The 24710-nt window shown below is 49.8% G+C and overlaps 1 protein-coding gene across 5 annotated transcripts in view; it reads right to left on the bottom strand.

Moving 5' to 3' along the window:
* Window positions 1-24710, bottom strand: part of PCM1 (pericentriolar material 1) — a 2166942-nt gene that overhangs the window by 985405 nt on the left and 1156827 nt on the right. The window lies entirely within an intron of this gene.

Raw genomic sequence — 24710 nt, forward strand, 5'->3', positions numbered from 1 at the left:
AAGCTGCTGGGGGACTCACTAGAATTGGGAAATTAGCCTATACAGAGAATTCTCCCTAACAGGCATCATTTGTGACTTCTTTAAAGTGAGGGAGAGGCCCAGTTTGTGAAGGAAGTGGCAGACATAATCTAGCTGAATCTGAGCTTGTTACCAAGATACAGCTCTGATCAGCCAATAGTCCAGGTATGGGGTAGACGTGAATCCTTCCCTCCTTAGATTTGCTGTCACTACCAACATTAGCTTGGTGAAGACCCTTGGGGCGGAGGTCAGCCCAAATGGCAGAACTCGAAATTGATAATGAGAGCCGCCAATTGCGAACCTCAGGTATTTCCTGTGTTTGAGATGGATTGGCACATGAAAATAAGCATCCTGGAGGTCCAGAGATACCAGCCAGTCCTGGAGCTGAAGGGCCTGAAGGATCTGAGAGAGAGTTACCATCTTGAACTTGTCCTTCCTGAGGAACTTGTTCCATTCTCCTAAGCCTAAGATAGGTCTCAGTCCTCCGTCTTTCTTCGGTATGAGAAAGTGCGGGGAGGGAGTGGGGGGGGGGGGTAGTACCAGCCCTTGTTCCTCTCCGCTACAGGTACCGGTTCTATGCCACCTTTCTCTAGCAGGTCTACAATTTCCTGCAAGAGGAGCGGATATGGAACTTTCAGAGAGCTGTTCCCAAGTGGATGACTGAGGGATGCATAGAAAAGGCAGGCAGTAACCTTGGGCAACTGTCTCCAATGCCCAACCATCTGACGTAATAGCCTGCCATTCCGTCAGATGTTGAGTTAACCTGCCCCCTAATGCGGAATAGAAGCGAAAGGACTTACCTCTCCAAGAGGTTCCCGAGGGGCGATATGGTGTCTGACGGATTGCAGCTCCCAGGGATTTTGATGCTGCCTTTGATGTTTGAAGCTTTTCTAAACTGTCATTCGCCTTCTTACCAACAAGGAAGAGCCGTCAAAGGGCATATTCAAGAGTCTGCTTTGCACATCTGGAGCAAAACCAGACTTCCGCAACCAAGCAAATCTCCTGGTTGTTGTACTTGCCGCCATGGCCCTGCTGATGCTGTCAGCAGAATCGATGGCAGTTTGAAGGGATTCGCACATTGCGTCTTTACCATCCTTAATGATGTTTAGAAACGCTCCCCTTTCTTCTCCCCGGGAGGCAGTCAGCCGCTGATGAAGCACACTCCCAAAGTGTGTGGCTGAACCTTGTGAGTGTACAAGTAGCATTGATGGATTTCGACGTCATGCTACATGCAGAAAATACTTTTTTGGCCACAGAGTAATATCTCTCGTCATCCCTGTCCTGTGGAACAGTAGGGTAAGCCGATTTACTACCTGATGAAGTTGCTGCCTGCACAACCAGACTCTCCGGAGTCCCCACCTCCCATTTCCAGAGCAGAAGGGGCCAAATTCGTCATAATTGGCTGAGAAAAGACGTTAAAGGCTTCGAAGCCAGCGAAAAAGGCATCGAGAAAGTTGGTAGAGGCCTTGAGGAACTCGAGAGTACCGGAATTCTACTCAAGGTTGTCGACATTCTCGGGATCGAGGGCAGAGGGCGCTAGAGAGCCGACCAAGATGGCCACCTAGGTCTGAGCTCCCGTGTACACCCCAAATGAATCCTCAACAATCCTGCTGTTGTTCCCGGCGATCTTTCTGAACTACGTTCCCGATACCTTGCCTGTGAAGTTGCCAGCTACAGTCCCCCCCCCCCCCCCCGAGATCTGGGGCAAATAAAACCTTTGCCTGCCTCTGAACGACCGGCGCGGCCTCAGACGGCTCACCGAACGAGGCGCCGGGCCACTGGCGACCGCCCCCATCCCCCGCCCCCAGACGATCTCCAAGCGCCTTTGATCCAGCTGGGTCGCTCTGAAATACTTGCGGCGAGGCAGGCGTGGAGAAGGAAACAGCGCTCTGCGGCCGCCAAACCAGTGGAGGATCTCTCCCCTCCCCCCCTGATCCTGAGCGGGGCAGCCCACGCCACTGCTGGTCGGGTGACACCTGCGAAGGCTGAGGCGGCTCAGAGGAGAACAGGCGGCCTCCCCCCGACGTATCCACATCACTGGCCACGGTCTCTGCGGAGCCCTGCGACCCGTCGGGGGGGGGGGGGGGACCGAGAGCGAGGGCCCGGAGTGCGACCTTGAAGTGCCACGCTGTCCGGAGCGGCCCCCGCCAACGAAGATTCACGCTCTCGGGTGAGGGGAAAGACCGGGATCGACTATGCGCAGAGGTAAGGAGGGGGGGGGGGGTCAGTGCAGCTCAGCAACATCGAGTCGGACCGGCCCGGGCACCCCCCACCACACGTACAAGCAGCGAGGACGCCCAAGCAGAGTCCCCTCACCCATCCACTCCATTGCGGCACTCCACGCCACGGTGGCGGTACACACCCTGCACATCGTCCCCACCTCAAGAGATTTGCTCTCCCCTAGTGACATTGGCGCAGCATTATTCAAAAGCAAAAAGAGCCGATCACACTATAAAGAGCACTCCCCTCCCTCTGCTATCTTAAGACTTTTCTGCAACACGTCGAACACGTAGGAAGCCCATAAACTCCTTCAGACATAAAATCACTCCAAGTCCACTGCCGCTAACAGCCACCATCAAGCAACTACCTACTTAACACCCGCAGGAGTCGCTCCCCCGCCTGGCGGGGAGGGGGTCTCAGAGGGTCTGACCAGTCGGACCAAGTGCTCGCAGCACCTTTGAACAGTCGAAGCTAGGTCTGAAAGAAATCACCACACTACTCGAGGCACCGCTCGATAAAGTCATCCTGCCATCCAGCAGTATCTACACTCGCTTTACAAACCAGAGGCCCCCCCCCCCGTCTCGCCGGTGGGCTTTCGAGCATTCCAGAAGGAGCAGACTGAACGCCCAATCCTCCACACATCATTATAACCCACAATCACGATGGGGAAAATTGACAAAACCCAGAAGAAGTTAAACTTTTAGAGCGGCACGACTCCAAAGTACCCCAACAACAGGAAGACCAGATGCCCGCGTTGAGCTGTTCTCGCCAGATGGAGACAAGTGATAAGCCGTACGAGATCAAACAAATCCTTCTTGATCTAAAAGCTGGCATAGGGAGCTTGAACAACAAAATGCATGGGCTAGCCTCCAAGGTCGATCTCCTTCAACATCGCATAGACACCCACTCTGAGCGCCAAACGAGGTCGAACAGAGAATATCCAACACTGAGGATTCCACAACAACCTTAGCAGGCAAAGTCTCTCAACTGGAAGCCCAAATGAAAACAACCATGGCCAAGTGCGAAGATCTCGAGGGCCGCTCAAGGAGAAATAATATTCGCATAGTCGGAGTGAGAGAACATCAAATACAGGCGAAAATGGATGACTATGTAGAGTCCCTCTGCATATCCCTCTTCGGCCGTGACGCCCTATCCCAACTCTTCACGATAGAGAGGGCACACAGGATACCAACGACCAGACCGGCTCCCGGCAGGCCGCCCAGACCAATCATAGCAAGACTACTCCACTTCAGGTATTGCAATGCGATTCTCAGACTGGCCAGGGAGAAGGGGGATCTCCTACATGGAGATAAAATTCACTTTTATCCTGATTTCTCCCCCACGGTACAGCTGCATAGAAAATCATTCATCGCCATTAAACAGAGACTCAGAGCCAACCAATTGGTCTAGTCGATGCACTTCCCAGCACGGCTCAGAGTGCAACATAACGAAAGAGTCCACTTCTTCCAATCTCCTGACGAGGCAGGCCGATTCCTTGACCAGATAGGCTGCCAGGTCAAAATCCCAACCGCCCCATACCTCAAAGGGACAGAAACAACAGGAACCCACCATAATCTACATAAATAGATTCACACAGCAAGTCAATTGTCATCACAAAAGACACCAGAACAATCGCGATCAAGATATCCCGGGGTTGGGACAATTGGGAGGCCACAAGCGCCCCTAGCACAGCATCTGTTAGTTCTACAAAGTTCAATTAAAGGGTGTAATTCACCCAGCGGCATGGCTTCGCCAGGAACTGCCCTTTGTTCGTTCTGGTTGACAAGGGACCTTTTTGTGGGCCAGTTGGGGATTGCCCACCCCTGGGAAGGAAGCTATACGGGCCAGTTGGGGGTTGCCCGTGGACAGTACTCACCAAGGGAACTGGGAAAGTTTTGCGCCACCCACTACGTGCCACCCTTCATCCCCCCCACCCCTCAGCTCACCATCAACACGTTTGCACCGTCCAACCAATGACCCTCCAGGCAGCGACCATAATACCAGATCAAACCTAGCCTCAGCATCACCGATCAGTGAAGACCAAGAGCGGATCAACATTAACTTTAACCCGTTCCATTCAAGGTCATAACCTGGAACATAAGAGGAGGTAATGTCCCCTCTAAAACCAGGAAAATCCTGCAGTATCTAAGAAGGCATGAAGTGGACGTAGCTATGCTTCAAGAAACACACCTGCTCCCAGGGAAGGATCACCAGTGGGCTAAAAGCTGGGGCTGCCACAGATACTTCTCATCATACTCATCCTACTCCAGAGTCGTCGCAATCCCTATACACAGGAGGACCAGCTTCTGACTTGTTCATACTGCAAAAGACACCGAGGGGAGAGCGATCCTAGTAAGTGGCATTATAGCAGGCCAAAAAATAACCCTTGTCAACTCCTATGCTCCAAACGTGGACGGCCCCGACAACTTTGGCTGGGTATTAACCCATCTTTCCTCCCAAGACCCCACAACCATAATCTGGGGGGGGGGGGCGACATTAACACTGTGCTAGACCCAGCAAGGGACAGTTCAAGGTCCACAGTCCCTATCCAAGGCCTGCCGTCAAATAAAAGAAATCTGCAGAGCATTCGACCTAAAAGACGCTTGGAGGGCATCTAATGGGGAGCGGCGCGACTACACCTTTCACTCCACGGTACACAACACAAGCTCCAGGATCGACTATCTTTTCACCTCAGCGAACGGCCCTTTGACGAGTGGCCCATGCCACATCCAGCCGAGATCTCTCTCCGACCACTCCCCAATAATCCTCATCCTCAACCCATCCAACCCTAAATCCCTGCTTCAGTGGTGGCGTTTCAAAACCAGATCCATGCGGGATGAGGTATTTGCTTCTGAGGGAGGAGATCACTGTGTTCCTCGAAGCCAACATAGGGTCAGTCCCTTCCGTCAGCACAATTTGGGAAACACTAAAGTGCTTTATTAGAGGGGTCTGCCTCGCCAAAGAAAATGGTATCCTCAAACTTATTAGGAGCGAACTGGCAACCAGCGAAGAGAAGCTAAAACAACTAGAATTACAAAACAAACATGACCGATCCAAGAACAACGGCCGCTCTGAAGGAGGAACTACAGAAATTTAACGCTGCAGCAGGCCGCGAAATCAAATTTTAAAATCGCAGCAGTCAAGTCAGACAGTATGGCGAAGGCCAAAAACCAGGCGCCCTCCTAGCAAACCTGATCAAGGCCGACAATAAGCTGCCTCCAATAGAAGGGATTCGGACTAAGCAGGGTGAGACAGTCCACACCGACGAAGGAATGGCTGAAGAATTCAGGCTCTTCTACCAAGATCTCTACAGCGCCAAACATAACAGAGACTCAAACACCCCGCTAGAATACCTTGAGGACACGGAGCTGTACTGGGTCGAGAATCACTTGCGTGAACCACTAAATGAACTGATCACACAAGAAGAGATCATGGAGGCCATCAAGACCCTCCCTAGCTCCAAAGCTCCGGGCCCAGATGGCCTAACGCGAGAATTCTATAAAGCATTCGCAAACACCCTAGCCCCCCTCCTGGCGGCAGTATACAACGAGGCACTGGAAAAAGGGGTCCTCCCCCAATCCTCTAGGGAAGCCAACCTAGTTCTTCTACACAAACCCGGCAAGCCAACAGAGGACTGCGCATCCTACTGTCCCATCTCCCTGCTCAACCTCGATAACAAAATACTCGCAAAGGTGCTCGCTAACAGGCTGATGCCGCTGATGCCCGCCCTGGTGCTTGCTGACCAAGCAGGTTTCATACCAGGCCGCAACACGACCTTTGGGATCAGGAGATTGTTTAGCATCATTGAAGCACTAGACCCTTCGCAACAGGCAATCGCAGTTCTTCTCTATGCCGAAAAGGCATTTGACTCGGTGGAATGGCCATTCCTGTTCGCTGTACTCACCAGGATGGGACTGGGTGCCCGCTTCGTCAAACTTGTATCCCTATTGTACACCAAGCCACTATCATTGGAGGCACAGCAAAATCGACCCCCATAGAGCTTCAACGAGGCACCAGACAAGGCTGCCCACTATCGGCGTTGATCTTCGCCCTGGTAATGGAACCACTAGCCTCCAACCTAAGAGAACAACGACAACAAAGAGGACTCATCATAGGGCCACACAAGCTCATCGTATCCCTATACGCAGATGACAGAGTATTGTTCATACGCGACCCCGAAGATAATCTGAACCCAATCATGAGGGAAGTAATCAAATTCGGAGCAGCCTCCGGATTAAAAATCAATCAATCAAAATCCATCATATTCCCACTGACCCAGTCCACCAAGCCGTTCGCAGACTACTTCCAGCTCACATGGAAAACATCCAAAGTCCGATACCTGGGAATGCAAATGTCGCTAAGCCACCAGGAGGTGTTCCAAGACAACTACGAAGAGGTGGTCAAAGCCCTACAGGAAAAAGTGACGGGTTGGAAGACCCTACCACTAACTCTCCAGGGAAGGACCTCCATGGTCAAAATGGTGATCCTTCCGAAACTATTATATCTATTCACCAACATTCCTATATTGCTACCCCAAACCTTCTTGAACAAATTGAAGAGCATGGTCTTCGAGCTCCTATGGGCGGGCAAACCGGCTAGAGTTGCGCACGCAACACTAACACTCCCGACAACAAGTGGAGGCCTAGCCCTCCCAGATCTGGAGAAATACTTTTGGGCGGCGCAGGCACAGTTCCTCAGTCACTGGTATGCCACTCAAACAATCAGACCTCACGTGCAAGTGGAACGAGCCCTGGCAACACCTACCCTGTTAACTGCTGTTATCTTTAGTCAGACCCCTGTCCCCAACAACACCATGAACGTGATGCTCAACGTACAAAATTTGGTAGAAACTAGCCCAGAGGTACGGGGTACAAACGCGATATTCTCCCCTTCTGCCCGTCAAGTTCATACCAGGGATTCCATTGACGTCGGAGAAAGTTTTTCACCAATGGGTTGACAAGCTGCACATAAAGACCCTAGGAGACCTCTTTACTGAGGACGGCTTCATAACCCCTCAACAAGCAAAACTAAAAGGCGGTGACACCGCACTCGACGTGTTGCTCTACTTCAGGACTCGGTACACCCTGCAAGCACTCTTGCCCGACTTCCCGTGTCAGCCACCAACCTGGCAACTGCTGCACTACGTAATCCAAGCACAGGGCGAGGGCAGACTAGTGTCGCAGATTTACAAAGCTATCACCAAAACTACCACCAACATCAAGCACGTAAAAGTCAGATGGGAAAAGACCCTACACATAACCATATCAGAAGTGGATTGGAACTACATCCTGAAACAGACAAAAAAAAAAAAATCGCACCTCAACTCACGCTTTAAACTGATCCACTTCAACTTTCTTCACCAAACCTATTACACGCCAGCAAAAGCAAACAAACATCATCCGGAAACAGCTGCAAAGTGCAAAAGATGTGGGACGCAGTCAGCTGACGTTGTCCATCTCGCATGGGACTGCCCAGAACTAACCCCTTTCTGGAACCAAGTCCTAGAGACAACGACTGCGATTGTGGGGGAAGCGATACAACCAATTCAAACGGCAGCCTTACTTGGAATGACGAGACTACTCTCCGCACCAATAAGGAAACTGGCAGGACTTCTGCTGACATTAGCCCGTAGGAGAGTTGCCCCCCCCCTCCCCCCCCCCCCAACAATAGTTGCCTGGCGCAAAGACATCCTCTATTGCCAAGATGTGGAGACAGACTTCGTTAAACAACTGCCCCTTCATGTCCGCCCACCAGACATCTGGGGCCCGCTGATACTATTTTTGATGAATGAAGCAGAGGAGGCTCCGTCCTCCCCGGCAGACGCTGTATAAACAGAGGATTCGCTTCGGTGAAGACTCGGCCCTAACGCTTCTACCTACAAGGGACAAAGAACTGGAATGATGCATTATATACAAATGAGGACACTGATGGGGGGATGGAATGGGAGGGGGGGGGAGGAGGGGGGAATGGGGGTTTGGCGCAAGTTTAAAGTCCACCCTAATGTGGGTGTGAGTTGTATCATGTTATAAAAACCAAAAATAAAGGTTTAAAAAAAAGAAAAAAAAAATTCTCGGGATTGAGGCTCTGGGTATGGCCACTGGCTGTGGGGTGGCCGTGGGTTTGTCCTTTCTCTGCGTCAATGTCGGCGTCGAAGACGGCGTCGAATCGACTGACCTGTGCGAAGAAGAACCCTTCGATAATGGCATCGAAGACGCCGATCTATGCGTCGAAGGGATTTTCGACGACAGCGAAGACGCAACTTTGCCTTTACTCGTGGGTTCGTGACGCTCTCGAGTAGCTTCTTTCGGCGGGTGCTGCGACTCGCGGTGTTTTGATTTTTCGGGTCTTTCACCCAGGGTATCGCCCTCGGCAGTTTTCGAGGGGGTCGAGGCCGCTTTCTCGAAGACGCTAAGCATCTTTTTCCTGAATTCCTCCCACTCAGCCTGAGAGCTATGTTTTGTGGGGCAGGAGACCCTTTTCGGGGAAACGGAAGACGACGAGGAAAGGGATCTTCGATGTCTCTTTTTTAAATGCTTAGATCTCAAAGAGTGATGGGAACTGCTTCGAGACCTAGAACGAGAATGTCTTTTGTGATGGCGAGGAGACGAATGTCTCGACTCCGCCGAGGAAACTTTCGAAGAAGTTTTAACTGCCTTACCTCCCTCGCGTTTCCCCTTACGCTCCTTCAAGGCATTGGCCGTCATGGACATGCGGTACTCACACTCCGAACAATGGTGCTCGACTCCCAGGCACCACAAACAGATCCTGTGAGGATCCGTCAACGACATTTTCTTTCCACAGTCTCGACATTTTTTGAAGCCGGACCGTGGAGTCGTCGGTTCGGATGAGGAAGCCATCTAGTATGAGTCGGTATTCTCGAGGAATAATGAAATATATTTGACTGAAGAACTGAGCAACGATATTCCGAGGCACCACGAAGCGCGGAAAAACAGAACTGAGCAACGGACGCTGCGCGAGTCTACTTATACGTGTGATGACGTCGGCGCCGATACGGAGGCTGTCGAGGGACATCGGCTCGAGGGAAGTCGACGCGCAGCGCCCTCTACTGAAAAAAATTTCCGAGGCCAGCAAGCTGGAGATGATCTATCAAAGATAAGGAATACGTCGGAGGACACAATCCCTTTGAATGTTTCTTTCTGTTTCGGTATGTCCCTATTTGGCATTATTGCTTCTTTAATTCCGGCTTTTCTTAGGTGTTCTGGATTCCCCATTTGGTGCTGTACATTATCGCTAACAGCAGTATTGGGGATTAGTTCCCCTTGTAGACTCTGGATGATTTTGCCTGTCTCGCGGGCGTCTGTAGGTGTAGATCCGTTGTTCATATTATGTTGGACTTCTTTAAGCTGTTGTCATGGCGTTGGCATTTTCATTGGTTTGCCCCGCTCATTCTCTGTTTAGTGCCTTTTCCTTTGTCCAGGCGTAGCCGCCATGATCTTCGTGGCTGCTAGTGGGATGGCTCCGCCTCCCAGCCTCCGCTCAGACTCCCTCAAACTCTGAGCGTCAGCTAGGGTTTTATGGAATGGCTCCACCTTCCGGTGATGAAGATGGTGAATAATCCAGCAATAGAATACAAAAAGTATGTGCTCCAAAAACGAATACAGCCTCCACTCAGCCTCCCTCAGACTCTGCTGACTCAGTCCTTTACCCGATTCTTCAATAGGGCCAGGGCGTCCTCCACATCACTCACTCTTTGCTCCACTTGCATCACCCCTTCAGTCAGCTTCCTCATGTCTGCTCTTATCAGGGTCACATCCACTCTAACGTTGTTAGGGAGAATTCTCAAAAATGTGCCAATTCCTTCCACCTTAGAGACCCCAGCAACTTTGCTGGATTTTGAGGACTTGATTCTTTTAAGCTGGAGAGTGTGTGACCCTTTTCCCCCACTCTCTCATGTATTTTAATGTGATTTTTCATACACTGTTTCTTTTGGTTATGGAGTCTGACAAACTCAATAGGCATCATCTTTTACAATGTGTCTCACAGCACCTTCGGTGCAGTGGCACAGGGAAGTATTTCAGATTTCCCAGGGTTTAAATACCTTCTTTGGGATAAACTACTGTTTCCCAGAGCAGTAAAGTGAAATTGACAATACTTAGAATTGTACTTGCTAGACCCAGCACATCCTATCTTACAATAGAGTCCTGGAGGGGTTACTTAGTATTCCCGTGTCTAAATGCTCATGTAACATTGTTATGTTACCGTTTCCTCACAGAATGGCTGGCGGCAGTGGTTTTGTTTTGAACTACCATGGTTGGCATTTGCCGCGGCTGTTCGCAGCTCTGGTAACGTTAACCGTGGGAGCCATCTTTTTCAAAATGGCGCAGAGCCATCTTTTTCAAAATGGTGCAGAGCCATCATTGACAAAATGGTCCCCGGTCTTCTTTTTTCGCCATGTCTTTGTGGAAAGGTCATTCTAGAGATTTTCTCTGTGCATAAAACAAGATTTGGTCTCTGTTCATTCGCCGGCTTCAGGTATGAAACCCGCCTTTGGCTCCAGAGTGTCTAGGGTAGACAGTAAGTGAGGGAGGTGCCCAAAAATCCCTGTGCTTAGTCTCCTAGGAGACTCAAATGCACTATGTGGTGATTAGCTCGCTGACTGTCCACTAAGGACAGCCACCCTGCTGTGTGAGTGACAGCTAGGCTGGAATGAATGGGAGAGAACTGAATAAATGGCAAGTCTTTTGGCTGGGAAGGCAGAGTCGACCACTGGATGAAGGAACCGAAGAAGAGCTTGAAGAGGACGCCTACTGCAACTCCTGGATCGTTGATTTGCCAGTTGAAGCCCTGCTGCAGTGCCAAAACGCCAAGTTCGCATCGACAGAGAAGCCCCTGCAAGGACGACTTGTCCCTTTGAGTTGGTGAGACCAATCAACTCCAAAGTAAGCCACCTGGACACCCACCTCGGAGCTCGTTGAATTTCCTCAGAGTTGCTGCAGGAAACTGTATAGCCAGGGAGAGGGACACCAGATTGTGTGCGTTACTTTTAAGCTGGCCTAAAGCTTTCGGAAGATCCTCCGGACTCCCACGAAGCAGGACTAACTAAGCCTGATCCCCCTCAGCAGAGTGTGGGACCCCAGAAGCAAGGACAGTCCACCTTGACAGCCAGGAACCGCGTTGTTGCCATTTGCGGTTGCTGAAGTGCAAGACAGCCACTGAAAGTGACGTTTACTGGTTACAAATTTTGACAGTACCAGTGCCGTGCCGAGTCCCCCGTTGTCCTCCCTCTTGTCCCCACGACTGTGGCCCAGGAACAGTGAGATCGGTAGAGCTGCACAGGAACAGAAGTCATCAGCTGCATCTTTTCTTCTTTACCAAGGTACTGTAAAACAAGTCTAAGAGAACTTACCTCTTACTGTAGAAGTGCTTGTAACTTCCACAACTCACACATCTTATCAGCTTGTGACCCTACATTTGATTCTTCTTTTCATCAAAGACGCTTAAGAACTTGTGCAAAGACTTTTCCATTTAATTACCAGAAGTGCTTCATCCTAGCCAAGACATTTGCCCATTGACTTTGGCTTAGCCTATTGAATTTAATGACTCTTCTAATATCTAAAAGTACTTACCTGCTTAGGAATATTTGTGGTCTCTTATTGTTCTAATGACCTTTGCCTTTTACCAACTTTTAAGAGTATTCTGAATGCCAACAGTAAGATATTAATGTCCACAGCACCCTTGTACTGAAGTCACCTGTGGGTGCAGGGTGTCTGTGGGCCATCCCAAAAGGGTTTTGTCTGATTCAGAAACTGTGTACAGTATTGAAATTTGTTTGTGTGTTACTATTCTATTGCTCCTTTCTGAAGAAGGCTTTATAACTGACTGATAAATTAATAATTGTTTATGCAAGAAACCTTGAGTGTAAGAGTTTACTTGAATACCTGTAACTGTGAATCTTTGTGTAACTCCACTACAGCTCACATTACCCCTCTTGTGATAAGCCTGGCTGCTCATCATGCTACCAGAACTGTGTAGTACAAGCTTATACCAAAGGTTGGGTTGCCTATACATGTAGTCATAGTTGCTTGTAGTGTTCCCAGAAGGTACTGCGTACAAACTTTCCCTAACAAACTTCCTGGATCTTCCACTCCAGTGACACTCTCGATTCCTTTATTGCCAACAAGAGGTTTTCCATGGTGAACCTCTCTTGGGTGTCCGATGTCCCTTTTTGGTCACCTGCTGCATCCCCTGGGTGCTTCCTCTGCTGGGGTTGTGCCCCCACACAGTACTCCATCTTCTGCTACCTTTTCACCATGTCTGTGGCCTGCGACACCCCTTGTCCCTTCTTGGCCTGTCCAGGTTCACTAGGGCTCACTGCTAGCCCCTTAAAGACCACTCTGCTCATCGAGCTTGTTGCCCCTCACTTGCATCCACACTCCTCCAGCTGCGGCACAATGTTCCGAGGGCTACAGACCTGAAGTGCACAGGGTGGTCCCCCTCTCTGTTTATTTCAGAAGCAAATCACTTCACCAGCCGTAACGCAATGTCCCAGGATCTGAGGAGTGACAGACTCCAAATGTGCAGGATGGTCCTCCATTTTTGGCCTTCACCTAGGCAGCCCACATCTATGGGTCTGGATCCCCCACACCAGTTCCCCAGTGTGAGCACCTGTCTTTCAGGCAATCACAGCCACGGCAATGCTGTCACAACTTCTCCGTGCCTCCAGAGCGCTCTCTTCTCTGTCCTTCCAATCTCAGAACCACAGATAAGGCCCCCCGGTCGATGTGTTTGAATGTGCTCACCGCGGCACCCGGGTGCCCCTGCAGGGCCCACCATTCCTTCAAGTTCAGGCCGCCCCGGAGGCCGTTACTACTGCACCTCCCCCGGTGTGCACTCCGGCACCTCCGATCTCCCCATGGGGAGCTTTTGTCCCCCCCCACACCCTGACTCCTGCTGCCTTTGGGAGCCAGTAGGGGGTCTCTCTTCATGTGCACCGGCCAGATAGTTCACTGGCCCACTTCTTCCTACTGCTGTGTGAGCGGTCCTCCTCACTTGTCTCACGGGCACCTCTCGGCATGGGAGAGCCCGTGTCTGGATTTCCCCCACTCGCTCCCATCACTCCTCCGAGTCCCAAATTGTCTGATCCACACCAACGACTGATGTTTTAACAGGATTTGTAGTCCGAGGGCCACAGAGCTCCAAGCTTCACAACCTCATTGCTCGGCTCCTGGCCACGCCCCCCCGTCTCCAAATTGTGAGTCATCTTAACTTCACCAACATCTTGTGTATCGGGGAAAGTGGGAGAAATGCGTATAGCTTTTTGTTTGACCAGTCCAGCTGCAGGACCCCCCCACCCCCAAAGGAGCGACGTCCTGACTCTCCCTCAAAGCAAAAAGAGGGCACATTGTATTGGGTTGAAAATAAATCCACAGCTGGATTACACCACCTCTGGAAAAGCATCCTTAAAACTGATGTTTCCAGTTCCCATTCGTGTGGGGTGAATCCAACCTGCTCAGTTTGTCCACCAAGACATTTTTCTTTCCCTCTAAATGGGACACTATCAGAAATATGTGGTTTTCCCTGGCCCAATACCATATTTTCTCTGCGAAAACACAGGACGGGAACGAGTCCCTTCCTGCTTGTTCAAATAGAACATTGCAGTGGTATTGTCCTTACCACTTTTCCCTTAACAGAGGGAAGAAATGACAGAGCATAAAGGAGGGCTCTCAACTCCAAAACATTTGTGTGGTCTCTTTTCCTGTTTCGACCAGAGACCATGTACTTTTAGATCTACACAAAGACCTCAACATCCGTCCTCGGACTAATCTGTTATTGCCACAATGGTGGGGAGTTTGAAAAGGAAAACCGATCAAAAGATTCTTCGAATTGTTCGAATTGTTCCACCAAGACAGGGATTCTGGACCATGACTCAGTATTGGAATCTCTAAGCTCTGAGGGTCAGGCAGTTCATTCCAGTTGCTGGACAGATGCCACTGAATAGTTTTCATTCATAGTCTCGCAAAGGGTACTAGATGGATGCAAGATGCCAGAAGCCCCAAGAGTCTTTGGTATCACCAAGCCGACCGAGACAGGTGTGTCCGGAAAATTGAGATTACTTCTTGAATAGCCGACACCCTGTCTACAGGAGGAAAAGCCATTTTTAGAGTAGTATCCATTACTGCTCCGATGAACCGAATCGTTTGAGATGGGATCAGTTTTGACTTGGCCACATTTATGGAAAATATAGTCCAAACAACATGTTGCATGTGAGTTGCACCTTCTGCAACACCTCCTCCGGAGATTGTGCTTTTATCAACCAATCGTCCAGGTATTGCTAGAGATGATCCTTCTTCAACCGTAGGTAAGCTGCTACCAACACGTAGAAACTTGGTGAAAATTCTGGGAGCAGAAGTAAGCCTGAATGGGATACTGGTGTATTGGTAGTGTACCTTTCCTATGATAAGCCTCAGGTATTGACTGTGTTCCATCAAAATAGAAAAGGAAAAATATGCATCTTGGAGATCTAAAGGTGGCATCCAGTCGTCGTGCTGAAGTGACGCTAGAACCTGAGGCACAGTTATGTGAAAGTTTTCCACCAAGAGAAATTGGCTCAGATCTGAAAGATCCAATACTGGTCGAATGGTACGACTTTCATTCATCGCTGTTTTTTTTCCACTGAATTTTTTGACAAAAATCTGCAGCTGAAAAAAACTCAGAAAAATATGGGAGTGGGTAAGGGCATATAAGGGGTAGGGGGTGGGAAGGAAGGGAATAAATAAAAGTGCAGTGGGTTGGGGGTGGTCTAACCCCCACAAAAAAAACTAAAATGTTCATTTGATAATTTTTTTTTGCCCTTAAGATTTTGATTTAAAAGACTCTACAAAAAAAGAAAAATCTGGGAAGAATGAACCGGTCTAATACCACCTGTCTTTTTTGGAATAATGAAATAGCAGGAGGAGAAACCCCCACCGGTTTCTTCTTCTGGAACCAGTTCTAGCGCTCCTAGACAGAGAGACGTTTTTCAATCTCTTTGAGAAGCTCTGGAGAGGATTATAATTGATCTTTTATAACACGCTTAATATCGGAGACCAGTTTCTAATCGCGAGACCGAGATTCAAACCGGTTTTGCTATGCATTGTCTTGCTTCCAAGACAAACTCGTTGCCACTGAGCTATCCTCCTGGCCTAATCTTTGGAACTCTGGTGGTGAAGGTGGTGGTATAGCAGGAAGGCCCAGAGAGTAACCTTAATGAACTATGTTCAAAATCCAGTCCTCTTTTGAGAAGTTTTCCCATTGATGAGGACATTTGGAAATCCTTCCTGCAACTGGGGTGTATGCTCCTTCATGTAGATCAGAGCAGATGGTACGTACACCCATGGATGGTAGTCAAACCGACTTCTTTTTATCCTGAGTGGCATGCACGGAGGGAGTAACCCCCAATGTTACCTTTGGTCTATATCTTATCTATATATCATAGTTCTGGTTTAGGCTGATGACGGAAAGCAGGTTTCACTTCTGTTGGCAGTAGTCAAGTTCCTAATAGCAATATTTGAACATCTGGACAGAGTAATCGCAGAGGGAAACTTGCTGCTGGAGTTATGTACCTAAATCATAGTTTAGCTAGTATTCGACATTGCTCATTTAAATTTACAGCCTAACACCTTTGGAAGTGGTGTTTTTAGGAAAACAAATTATTCTTGGGAAAACAAAGTTTTTATTATAGCAGTCCCTTCTGTAGAAGGGGACTTACAGAGTAAAGACAAATCACATAGAGTTGCTTGTGCAATAATGTGACTGTCCAGCTCTGCAAGAATGAGACTGACAATAATCTAGCCAGCCTAGAATGAACCAGAGCTCTGGAGACAGTGAGCTTCTGGGGGAAGGCAAGGAAATGAATACCTCTGAGAAGGTGCAGCTGGTGGTGTGATTTCTTAGAGACCTCAGAGATGTGAGGAGAGAAGGAGAGTGTGGAGTCGAAGATGAACTCCAGGTTTTTAGACTCACAGGTGGGAGCAGGAAGATCTTCACACTGAATCTGTAGGTTGTCCTGAGGGCCTTGGACCAAGACTGTGCCATTCAGGTAAACATTAATGATGCCCTTAGAGGAGTGGAAGGGGGCCAGGAGGGCCTCTCACTGGGTGCCACCATTAATGGGAAAAGAAGAGAAAGGAGAGAGCACAGAGACCATATGAAGAGTCCATAGGTCTGGCGAGGCAACGACAAAGAGGATGTCGGTGAGGGTCTGCTGGAGGAAGCACTGGTATAGGCGTCAGTGATAGGGAGGCCTGGGTTGGAGACCAGGAGATCCTTTTTGAACTTCTTCGTACCAGACTTAGTGAGGAGAGCAGGATAGTCGATTGAGAAGCAGTTTGAAAAGCTAGGAGAAACAGAGAACCATAGAGTAGGTGGGGAAGAGGGGTTGAGGGGAAAGGTGGGGGGGAGACACACTAGGGGAGGACAAAAGGAGGGGTGCAAGCAGACGAGACAGAAAGGGACAAGACAATAGTGGACGATTGACTAAGTAGACAAGAGCTCAGATGGAAGAGCAGGCAGAAAACAAGGAGTCTGGTAAGCAAATAAGGTTACCAGGGCATCAGGAACAGAGCGGTCATTAAAAAAAAACCTAGGAGAAGGTGAAGCACAGCAGCACACAGAACAATATACAAAAGAACAAGGCAGTGGACAAATGATAACCTAGAGGAGGGAAGAATACAACAGAACACAGAGCAAAACAAGGCAGTCAATGAGGAAGAGCAAAGAGGGCGCGCGTGGGTGCGGGAGAAGGGGGTGCGAGGCACACGCAATAGGGAGTTGCGAGGGACCACGCAGTCAGGGACGTGTGATGTGACGAACCAAGGATGGAAAGTACGAGGAACACGCGGTCATACGAGGGACAGTGCGGGCTAAAAGCGCACATGCACGAGCGTGGCCGAGGATGGAGAGGGCGCTAGAGCACCCGCGATCCCGGGATTGCGAGGAACCACGCAAGTCAGGGGACACGTAGCACGCACTGAGGCAACGCAATGGAAGATTGCGAGGGGATACGCAGGTAAGGGAGGTGAAGCACAAGCAATGCGAGGATGGAGGTGGCGAGGGCCTGCGTGTAGCAAGCAGGGACATAGGGGCACGGATGGGTACGTGATCAAGGAATGCGAGGGGCAAGGCAGGAAAGAACAAGTTAGTTACCAACTGGTAACGTTCTTTAGATTGGATGTTCCTCCAACGTATTCCTCATCTTAGATGTATTCCATCCAGCTTTGCTGCTCTTCGGAAATTGTTTCGGCAGAGGCCGCCTTGCGTCGATGTCGTCGAGTCGATGGTCCATCGAAGGCCTCCGTCGAGGGTGACGTCTTCGGGTGTATAAGTAGCACGCGCGGCCCTCGTTGGCCTCAGTTCTGTTTTTCCCCTTTTTATCTTTGATCTTGTACTGTGTAGATTGTGCCGGCAGACAGGTATGAGCCTTGCGAGATTTGAGATGGCAATAACCTGGAAAGATCTACAGAGGGGTAGGCTGGAAGGGCGATGAGGAATACGTTGGAGGAACATCCAATCGAAAGAACATTACCAGTTGGTAAGTAACTTGTTCTTCGAGTGGATTGTGTCCTCCAACGTATTCCTCATCTTAGACTCCCAAAGCAGTATGGACAATTCCTCTGGAGGAGGGGGTAGATTTTTCTATACTCTTAGATGGCCGAGTATAGTACTGCTTTTCCAAAAGTTAGCTCCCTAGACTGGGAAGCATCCAGGTTATAGAATTTTGAGAAGGTGTGTAGCGAAGACCAAGTTGCTGCTTCGCATATGGATCTTATTGGAACACCTCTTTGAAGGGCCGTGGAGGAGGCGATGCCTCTGGTAGAATGAGCCTTTAACCCTTCCGGGGGGTCTTTTTGAGCTAGTCTGTAGCATTCTGAAATGCAAAGCACGATCCAGCGTGAAATTGTCTGTTTTGTCACTGATTGACCAAGTTTCCTTCCTGTGTAACCTATAAACAGCTGGTTGTCCACTCCAAGTCTGGAAAGTCTAGAGATGTAAAAGCTTAAAGCTCTTTTTGGATCCAACCTGTGTAATCTTTCCTCCTCCTTCGAAGGATGGGGTGGAGGATAGAATGCGGGTAAGACAATTTTCTGACTTAAATGAAAATCAGATATTACTTTCGGTAAAAATGATGGTTTTACCCTCAACACAACTCTGTCCTTATGGAACACAGTATAGGATGGCCCAGAAGACAGTGCCTGCAATTCGCTCACTCTTCTTGCTGATGTTAGAGCAACCAAGAAGGCTGTTTTCCACGTTGGTAATCTTAATGGACACGTGTGCATAGGCTCAAAAGGAGCACACTAAGAATTTTAGGACTAAATTTAGATCCCAGATCGGTACTTGAAAAGGGTGAGGAGGGAACACATAAGCGAGCCCTTTTAAGAATTGTATTATCAGAGGAATTTTGAAGTAGGAGCATTCTTCCGATGAGCGCTTGAAAATGGAAAGCGCCGCAAGGTAACTTTTTATTGTTCCGATATTCAGACCTCTATGTGCTAGAGTCAGAAGGAAAGATAATACTTCCGGAATAGAACATAGTAAAGGATCGACATTCTTTTCTCTGCACCAGTTGCAAAACTTTCTCCAACGGCAACGGTATAGAGACTTTGTTGTTGGCCTTCTTGCCGAAAGCAACACCTCCATAACGTCATCTGGAAGGTTCCAATCCCTCTATCTCAGCCTTTCAGATACCAAGCATTAAGGTTGGGCGTTTTGACGTCTGGATGGAGAACCTGACCCTCCATTTGAGAGAGAAGGTTCTCTCTCTGAGGAAGACGTACTGGAGGACAGATGAACATGTCTAGAATGTCCGGGTACCACGTTCTCCTGGCCCAATCCAGGGCAATTAGGATCATGCGGCTCTCAAACCTTCTCAGCCTCCTGATGACCTGAGGAATGACGGGAATCGGAGGGAACGCGTACAATAGTGGGAAATTCCACTCCACTACGAACGCGTCCCCCAGGGCTCCTCTCGGGGGGAAAGTCCCTTGAGCAATACCTTTCGCATTTTCGGTTGATTCCGGTTGCAAACAGGTCTACTTGAGGGGTTCCCCAAAGGGCGAAGATCTCTTGAATGACTTCCTGAGCCAGCTGCCATTCGTGGCCTGCTCAGAGCATCTAACGTCATATTCCCTCCTGAATTGCCCAATACCAGAGCTGCATTGCCTCTCTGCACAGAGGTAGTGACCCCACACCTCCTCTTTTGTTTAGGTAATGCATGGCCACCATATTGTCCGTCATTATCAGGACATTCTTTCCCCTGACAGATGGCAGGAAGGCCTTCAGCGCTAGTCTGATTGCCCTCAGCTCTAAAAGGTTGATATGTAGTTTGAAATCCGATGGAGACCAACAACCGTTGATTGTCAAATCGTTGGCATGAGCTCCTCACCCCATGAGTGAGGCATCCGTCACTACTGTGATCTCCGGCCATGGTTGCCAAAAAGGTTCTCCTTTTAGGATGTTCTCTGTACAGGTCCACCATAAAAGGTCTTGTCGGACCCTGTTCGGAATCTGAAGAAGATCCGTCATTTGACCCAAAAATTGAGACCACTGAGTCTTTAGAGCCCATTGGAGGGATCTCATCCTCAAGCGTGCCTCTGACACCAGGAAGATGCAGGATGCCATGAGGCCGAGCAACCTTAAAAAGTCGTAAGCCTGGAGATTTTGGGCATTTTGAAATTTGTAAACCATCTGAAGAATGTCTTGAGCCCTCGACTTGGGAGGCGAGCTCTTTCCCAAGGACGTGTCTAATACAGCTCCTATGTACTGAAGCTGTTGGGAAGGTGTCATCTGTGACTTCTTGAAATTGAGGGAGAAGCCCAGTTTGTGGAGGAAGTGGCAGGTGACTTTCAGACGATCCAGTGCTTGCTCAGCAGAACGCGCTCTGATCAACCAATCGTCCAGGTAGGGGTAGACATGAATCCCGCCTCTCCTGAGGTGCGCTGCCACCACTACCATTAACTTGGTGAAGACCCTTGGGCGGAGGTCAACCCGAATGGCAGGGCTCGAAACTGATAATGTGAGTCGCCAACTACGAACCTCAGGTATTTTCTGTGTTTGAGATGAATCGGCACATGAAAATAAGCATCCTGGAGGTCCAATGACACCAACCAGTCCTGAAGTTGAAGGGCCTGAAGGATCCGAGAAAGGGTAACCATCTTGAACTTGTCCTTTATGAGGAACTTGTTCAAGTTTCTTAAGTCCAAGATGGGTCTCAATCCTCCGTCCTTTTTGGGGATCAAAAAATACAGGGAGTACCATCCCTTGTTCCTCTCCGCTGCAGGTACTGGTTCTATAGCACCTTTCTCCAGCAGGGTTAAAACTTCCTGCTGTAGGAGCGGGTTTGAAGACTTCAACGGGTTTCTCCCTGGTGGATTGCTTTCAGGTTGCGTTAGAAAAGGAAGGCAGTAACCTTGGGCTATTATTTCTAGAGCCCAAACATCTGAAGTAATGGCTCGCCATTCTTGCAGATGCTGTGACAGCCTGCCCCCTGCAGGTGTTTTGTAATGCAAGTCCTCAAAGCGGATTGTGGCGGATGTTGCAGCCGCTGATGGCAGAGAGGCTGCAGCTGGAGCTGGTTTAGCACGTTTTCCTCGTCCACCACGAGTGGCCTTTTTCTGGCCATTCCTCTCGCCTTTCCATATGAGGTGTAGTAACGATAGGATCGTCCCCTCCATGACTGTGCTTGCGCACGAAAAGGCTGAGGTTGCCTAATAGCAGCTCCTAAAGATTTGGCAGCTGCCTTTGAGGTCTGCAACCTCTCAAAGCGCTCGTCAGCCTTGTTGCCAAAAAGTTGAGACCCGTCAAAAGGCATGTTCAGAAGGCAGTTATGTACGTCCAGTGCGAAACCAGACTTCCGTAACCATGCAAATCTGCGCATTACCGTGCTAGTGCCCATGGACCTGCTTACACTATCCGCAGTGCCCAATTCAGATTGAAGGGATTCCTGCATGGCTTCCTTTCCATCTCTAACGATGGCTAGGAACCCTTCCCTTTCTTCCCCTTCTGGTATGTGCTCCGCCGCCATTGCAATGAACTCCCAAAGAGTGTACGAAAATGTTGCCAAGGCACAAGTGGAGTTGCCAGATTTTAATGCCAGGCTCCCGGCTGAAAATACCTTCCGTGCCCAATGATCCACGCGCTTATCGTCCCTGTCTGGAGGGATAGAAGGGTATGCAAGTTTGTTAGAAGCTGTGGCTGCCTGTATGACCAGACTCTCGGGAGTTGGGTGTTGGGACAGATAGCCGGGGTCGCTACTGGCCGGGCGGTATTTTGAGGTGAGGGATTTATTTACAGGAGGAATAGAATCCGGAGTTTCCCAATTCTTGGCCACCCTATTTTGAAGGGCTACATGAAAGGGTAGTACTGGGTCTTCGGTGGGACCATGGTCCAAAATATCTGTTAAATCATCCTGGATGAATTGGGCTGATGGTCTAGCCCATCCTAAGTAATCTACTACCTTTGTTATTAATTGACGGTATGATGGACTGGCATGCTCTCCTGGTTCTGGTCTGCCAAAGTCGTTTTCAGGAGATGTGTCAGTGCCACTTGCATTGTGTAATGATTCCACCAAGTCCCTCATTCTAGTTTCTTCTGAAATCAAGCATTCTGGGACATTTGGGGTGCCATATTCCAGCCCAAAAGGTACATTCTCCTCATCAGATCTCTCCTGTTCCTCAAAAATTGAGGTCAGGGATTTGAAAAACTCCTTTCTGGGGAGAGGTTTGAAAACCTTCTCTGGGAGGAGGAGGAAGAGGTCTAGTACCTGGCTCTGAGGGCAATACAGGTTTTGTAACCTTATCCTTCTCTTTTTCTGGCTTCCCTGGCTTGGCTGGAGCCTTTGGCGCCAAGGGTTTCGGCGTCGATGACACCATGGTCGTCGACAGTGTCTGCTTCGAGGCAACCTTCGAAGATTTTCCCTTCAAGGTACGATGGGTCTCGGACGGCGTTGATGACCTCGAGCAGTCGACTCGACTCGAGCGTTTTTCACTCGGTGTCCTGGAAGGTTCCCTATCCTTCCTTTATCGATCAACAGGGCTCGAGGGCGCGCGAGTGTCAGAGCGATGACGCTCCCGGCCGGCTTCCGAAGAAGGCGCGGACCGAAGCTTCACTATTTCAAACACCTGCATCATTTTGACCCTGAATGCTTCCCACTCTTCGGCAGACGAATGTTTCGTGGGGCATGTCATCTTTTTTGGAGACTCATCTGACGATGAGGTGGAGGGAGACCTGTGGCATTGTTTCTTCGATCTTTTTGACGAAGACGAGCGATGGGAATCGCTGCGGGACCTAGATCAATGCCTTTCGCGTCGAGGAGAATTCTCCTCACGGGATCTTGACTCGGCGCTAGAGGTTTTTCGACCTACCTGTAGCTTTCCTCTCCTCTCTCGCAAGGCCTTCCCAGTCATCGCCTGACACTTCGTACAGGCCTCCATGTCGTGGCCTTCTCCGAGGCACCACAAACACTCTCGCTGCGGGTCCGTGATCAACATTTTTGACCCGCACGATTTGCACTTTTTGAATCCCGATTTCGGGGTCGTCGGCGGCGACGAGGACATATTTGGTTATTTATATATTCTCACAGAACTCGAGATGCGCCGAATGTCCGAAGCAACGTATACTGCGGGAAAATGTTACGCTCACCTGGCTCCCACGGAGGCGTCCATCTGAACTGGCCAGCTGTTTCCACCAGTGAGACGCGTAGTGCTGAGATGGACTGGACCACCCAGCTTCGTTTGTTTGACTCATAGGAATATCCTTCTGTAATGGAGAAAGGGAATTAACCACCTGTGGAGTTCGAGCGCTAACCCCACCTTCCCCTCTCCCGTAGTTCTTCCCACAGGTCACTTTTGGATTCCCTCTATGCTCTCACCTGATGGTTTGGAAAGATGAGCTCTCCATCCTGCTTCGAGCGCAGGGGCACGTAGATGACCAGTTTCTTCACTGGCGTGGAGGAGTTGGGGAGTTCCAGAACGGTATTGACTCAAAGAATGCCGGCGAGACGCCGTAAGTCTGTAGTTCATAAGAGTTCAAAAAACGTCTGACCTTCACTCTGTCCAATTCCTTTTAGGTTGCTGAATTGCCCTTATGAAGAGTTCCATGTGGCAACCGGTAAGATGCAGGTAAGGGTTATATTATCCGGCTCAGTTCGATAAAATGGTGTCAATGTATAAAATGTGGCTTTCCCCCCCATTCAGGCGCTAATGTGGTATGAGGTCTTGGGGATTGATGCCTCCAGCGGTAAAACCTGGTAAATCTATTGGGAAAAAATCGGTTTCCCCTTATTGCGCCTTGCTGTTCTGTTGTTTCCCCATAGGGGCCGGGGCACGGCGGAGATGCAGCGGAGGCTGCGCCGACCCGAAATGAGGTAAGTACCCCCTGTGGTAAATCAGGTAAGTTTTGGGGGTAGCTTGTACAGTCTTAGAGTATCCCCTTGGCTCACCTTGCTGTTTTTGTCTCCTTAGGTGTTGGAGAGCGGCCGCGAGATGGAGAAGAGCGTGATGGAATGCTGAAGTGCTGCAAGGCAGTTGAGTACAGCACGGCGCTGCAGGATGCGAAGTAAGGCGTTTTTAAAGACTTCTTCTCCAGCTCCGCGGTGTGATGGATCAGGATTCAGGTAAGGATTAAAGGTAAAACTCCTGTTCTGACCTTTCCTCCTCCTTTCTTCTTGTTTCCAGGAGCTCCGGACTCGAGGCGGGTGTGGCTGAAGACTGGAATCTGCTGCAGGCACGGTGAGCGTTACGCTGCTGGATGCAGAATAACGCAAAGCGTGTGCTGCTGTCCGGGCGTGGTTTAAATAGCCTTGGAAGGGAAGTAGTCCCAGGTAAGTATTCGTCCACAGCCCCACCCGAGTAAAAAGTAGTCCCTTAGGTAAAATAGTCCCTCCTAAGCCTCATTTGGCCTGTGGCTTCTTGCAGCATAGTCTGCATCAGGTAGGTTTTCTACTCTGAGCCTGGCTGACTATTCTTATGAGCCTGGCGCCATAGGCGCCAGGCCTGCACCCAAACAGCCCCTAGCTGGGGTTTTTGGGCTTGCTCCAAATGGCATGATGCCTGCTTCCGGGGTTGCTGGGCCTGGTCTGGTTTCCCGGGGGCAGGCATCATGACAGAAAACGGAACTGAGGTCAACGGGCGCAGCGCGTGCTACTTATACACCCGATGACATCACCCTTGACGGAGGCCTTCGAGGGACTATCGACACGACGACATCGACGCACGGTGCCCTCTGCCGAAAAAATTCCAAAGTGCAGCAAAGCTGGATGGAATACATCTAAGATGAGGACTACGTTGGAGGACACAATCCACTCGAAGCGCAAGTCTCTGGCCCTTGGCCGAGGGGGCTGTCACAGCAGGGGTTGAATTGGTTGGCCGATTTAAAGGGCCTGCCAACCAATGGAAGCACGGTGGGATGGAGGGAGGGGGAAGCGGGCACACACATGCTGCAGCGCAAGAATAAAACTTTTACCAAATGCACAATTT

This window comes from Ambystoma mexicanum, chromosome 6q (genome assembly GCF_040938575.1).
Source record: "Ambystoma mexicanum isolate Mex_15411 chromosome 6q, UKY_AmexF1_1, whole genome shotgun sequence".
Classification (NCBI taxonomy): Eukaryota; Metazoa; Chordata; class Amphibia; order Caudata; family Ambystomatidae; genus Ambystoma; species Ambystoma mexicanum.